This window comes from Mustelus asterias, unplaced genomic scaffold (assembly GCF_964213995.1).
Source record: "Mustelus asterias unplaced genomic scaffold, sMusAst1.hap1.1 HAP1_SCAFFOLD_1284, whole genome shotgun sequence".
Taxonomy (NCBI): Eukaryota; Metazoa; Chordata; class Chondrichthyes; order Carcharhiniformes; family Triakidae; genus Mustelus; species Mustelus asterias.
Genome location: NW_027591229.1, coordinates 70952 through 75499, shown reverse-complemented (window position 1 = coordinate 75499; position 4548 = coordinate 70952).

The following is a 4548-nucleotide window of genomic DNA, read 5'->3' as shown; positions in this document are numbered from 1 at the left end:
GAGAGAGGGGAGTGCCGACTTGAGAGAGAGGGGAGCGCCGACTCGAGAGAGGGGAGTGCCGACTCGAGAGAGAGGGGGAGCGCCGACTCGAGAGAGAGGGGAGTGCCGACTTGAGAGAGAGAGGAGCGCCGACTTGAGAGAGGGGGGAGCGCCGACTTGAGAGAGGGGGGAGCGCCGACTCGAGAGAGGGGAGTGCCGACTCGAGAGAGAGGGGGAGCGCCGACTCGAGAGAGAGGGGAGCGCCGACTCGAGAGAGAGAGGAGCGCCGACTTGAGAGAGGGGGGAGCGCGGACTTGAGAGAGAGGGGAGCGCCGACGTGAGAGAGAGGGGAGCGCCGACTTGAGAGAGAGGGGTGCGCCGACTCGAGAGAGAGGGGAGCGCCGACTTGAGAGAGAGGGGAGCGCCGACTCGAGAGAGAGGGGAGCGCCGACTTGAGAGAGAGGGGAGCGCTGACTTGAGAGAGAGGGGAGCGCCGACTTGAGAGAGAGGGGAGCGCCGACTTGAGAGAGAGGGGAGCGCCGACTTGAGAGAGAGGGGAGCGCCGACTTGAGAGAGAGGGGAGCGCCGACTTGAGAGAGAGGGGAGCGCCGACTTGAGAGAGAGGGGAGCGCCGACTTGAGAGAGAGGGGAGCGCCGACTTGAGAGGGAGGGGAGCGCCGACTTGAGAGAGGGGGGAGCGCCGACTTGAGAGGGAGGGGAGCGCCGACTTGAGAGAGAGAGGGGAGCGCCGACTTGAGAGAGAGGGGAGCGCCGACTTGAGAGAGAGGGGGAGTGCCGACTCGAGAGAGAGGGGAGTGCCGACTCGAGAGAGAGGGGAGCGCCGACTTGAGAGCGAGGGGAGCTCCGACTCGAGAGAGAGGGGAGCTCCGACTCAAGAGAGAGGGGAGTGCCGACTTGAGAGAGAGGGGAGTGCCGACTCGAGAGAGAGGGGGAGCGCCGACTCGAGAGAGAGGGGAGTGCCGACTTGAGAGAGGGGGGAGCGCCGACTCGAGAGAGAGGGGAGCGCCGACATGAGAGAGAGGGGAGCTCCGACTCGAGAGAGAGGGGAGCTCCGACTCGAGAGAGAGGGGAGTGCCGACTTGAGAGAGAGGGGAGCGCCGACTCGAGAGAGGGGAGTGCCGACTCGAGAGAGAGGGGGAGCGCCGACTCGAGAGAGAGGGGAGTGCCGACTTGAGAGAGGGGGGAGCGCCGACTCGAGAGAGAGGGGAGCGCCGACTTGAGAGAGAGGGGAGCTCCGACTCGAGAGAGAGGGGAGCTCCGACTCGAGAGGGAGGGGAGCGCCGACTTGAGAGAGAGGGGAGCGCCGACTTGAGAGAGAGGGGAGCTCCGACTCGAGAGAGGGGAGTGCCGACTCGAGAGAGGGGGGAGCGCCGACTTGAGAGAGAGGGGAGCGCCGACTTGAGAGAGAGGGGAGCGCCGACTTGAGAGAGAGGGGAGCGCCGACTTGAGAGAGAGGGGAGCGCCGACTTGAGAGAGAGGGGAGCGCCGACTTGAGAGAGAGGGGAGTGCCGACTCGAGAGAGAGGGGGAGCGCCGACTCGAGAGAGAGGGGAGTGCCGACTTGAGAGAGGGGGGAGCGCCGACTCGAGAGAGAGGGGAGCGCCGACATGAGAGAGAGGGGAGCTCCGACTCGAGAGAGAGGGGAGCTCCGACTCGAGAGAGAGGGGAGTGCCGACTTGAGAGAGAGGGGAGCGCCGACTCGAGAGAGGGGAGTGCCGACTCGAGAGAGAGGGGGAGCGCCGACTCGAGAGAGAGGGGAGTGCCGACTTGAGAGAGGGGGGAGCGCCGACTCGAGAGAGAGGGGAGCGCCGACTTGAGAGAGAGGGGAGCTCCGACTCGAGAGAGAGGGGAGCTCCGACTCGAGAGGGAGGGGAGCGCCGACTTGAGAGAGAGGGGAGCGCCGACTTGAGAGAGAGGGGAGCTCCGACTCGAGAGAGGGGAGTGCCGACTCGAGAGAGGGGGGAGCGCCGACTTGAGAGAGAGGGGAGCGCCGACTTGAGAGAGAGGGGAGCGCCGACTTGAGAGAGAGGGGAGCGCCGACTTGAGAGAGAGGGGAGCGCCGACTTGAGAGAGAGGGGAGCGCCGACTTGAGAGAGAGGGGAGCGCCGACTCGAGAGAGAGGGGAGCGCCGACTTGAGAGAGAGGGGAGCGCCAACTCGAGAGAGAGGGGAGCGCCGACTCGCGAGAGAGGGGAGCGCCGACTCGAGAGAGGGGGGAGCGCCGACTGGAGAGAGGGGGGAGCGCCGACTTGAGAGAGAGGGGAGCGCCGACTTGAGAGAGAGGGGAGGGCCGACTTGAGAGAGAGGGGAGCGCCGACTTGAGAGAGAGGGGAGCGCCGACTTGAGAGAGAGGGGAGCGCCGACTTGAGAGAGAGGGGAGCGCCGACTTGAGAGAGAGGGGAGCGCCGACTTGAGAGAGAGGGGAGCGCCGACTTGAGAGAGAGGGGAGCGCCGACTCGAGAGAGAGGGGAGCGCCGACTCGAGAGAGAGGGGAGCGCCGACTCGAGAGAGAGAGGAGCGCCGACTTGAGAGAGGGGGGAGCGCCGACTTGAGAGAGGGGGGAGCGCCGACGTGAGAGAGAGGGGAGCGCCGACTTGAGAGAGAGGGGTGCGCCGACTCGAGAGAGAGGGGAGCGCCGACTTGAGAGAGAGGGGAGCGCCGACTCGAGAGAGAGGGGAGCGCCGACTTGAGAGAGGGGGGAGCGCCGACTTGAGAGAGAGAGGGGAGCGCCAACTTGAGAGAGAGAGGGGAACGCCGACTTGAGAGAGAGAGGGGGAGCGCCGACTTGAGAGAGAGAGGGGGAGCGCCGACTTGAGAGAGAGGGGAGCGCCGACTCGAGAGAGAGGGGGGAGCGCCGACTCGAGAGAGAGGGGGGGAGCGCCGACTTGAGAGAGGGGGGAGCGCCGACTCGAGAGAGAGGGGAGCGCCGACTTGAGAGAGGGGGGGAGCGCCGACTTGAGAGAGAGGGGAGCGCCGACTTGAGAGAGAGGGGAGCGCCGACTTGAGAGAGAGGGGGGAGTGCCGACTTGAGAGAGAGGGGAGCGCCGACTTGAGAGAGAGGGGGGAGCGCCGACTTGAGAGAGAGGGGAGCGCCGACTTGAGAGAGGGGGGGAGCGCCGACTTGAGAGAGAGGGGAGCGCCGACTTGAGAGAGGGGGGGAGCGCCGACTTGAGAGAGAGGGGAGCGCCGACTTGAGAGAGAGGGGAGCGCCGACTTGAGAGAGAGGGGAGCGCCGACTTGAGAGAGGGGGGAGCGCCGACTTGAGAGAGAGGGGAGCGCCGACTTGAGAGAGGGGGGGAGCGCCGACTTGAGAGAGAGGGGAGCGCCGACTTGAGAGAGGAGGGGAGCGCCGACTTGAGAGAGGAGGGGAGCGCCGACTTGAGAGAGAGGGGAGCGCCGACTTGAGAGAGAGGGGAGCGCCGACTTGAGAGAGGGGGGGAGCGCCGACTTGAGAGAGAGGGGAGCGCCGACTTGAGAGAGAGGGGAGCGCCGACTTGAGAGAGGGGGGGGAGCGCCGACTTGAGAGAGGGGGGAGCGCCGTTTTGAGAGAGAGGGGAGCGCCGACTCGAGAGAGGGGGAGCGCCGACTTGAGAGAGAGGGGAGTGCCGACTTGAGAGAGAGGGGAGAGCGCCGACTTGAGAGAGAGGGGAGCGCCGACTCGAGAGAGAGAGGAGCGCCGACTTGAGAGAGAGAGAGAGGGGGGCGCCGAATCGAGAGGGGGGTTGCTCCCACCGGGACCCTGGTTCGATAACCGCCACGGGTCACTGTCTGTGTGGAGTCTGCACGTTCTCCCCGTGTCTGCGTGGGTTTCCTCCGGGTGCTCCGGTTTCCTCCCACAGTCTGAAAGACGTGCTGGTTAGGGTGGGATTGGGCCATGCTAAGTTCTCCCTCAGTGTACCCGAACAGGCGCCGGGGTGTGGCGACTAGGGGGGGATTTTCACAGTAACTTCATTGCGGTGTTAACGCAAGCCGTCTTGAGACTAATTAATAAACTTCCCACTCTCCCTCGCTGGGTGAATAAACCATTCGAAAAACCTCGTCGATGTCAACCTCACCTTGAAGATCGAACAATAGGTAACCGATTGGATAGGTAACTGGGTGTCTGATCGAAGACAGAGGGTGGTGGTGGATGGAAAATTTTCGGACTGGAGGCAGGTTGCTAGCGGAGTACCACAGGGATCAGTGCTTGGTCCTCTGCTCTTTGTGATTTTTATTAATGACTTAGAGGAGGGGGCTGAAGGGTGGATCAGTAAATTTGCTGATGACACCAAGATTGGTGGAGTAGTGGATGAGGTGGAGGGCTGTTGTAGGCTGCAAAGAGACATAGATAGGATGCAAAGCTGGGCCGAAAAATGGCAAATGGAGTTTAACCCTGATAAATGTGAGGTGATTCATTTTGGTAGGACTAATTTAAATGTGGATTACAGGGTCAAAGGTAGGGTTCTGAAGACTGTGGAGGAACAGAGAGATCTTGAGGTCCATATCCACAGATCTCTAAAGGTTGCCACTCAAGTGGATAGAGCTGTGAAGAAGGCCTATAGTGTGTTAGC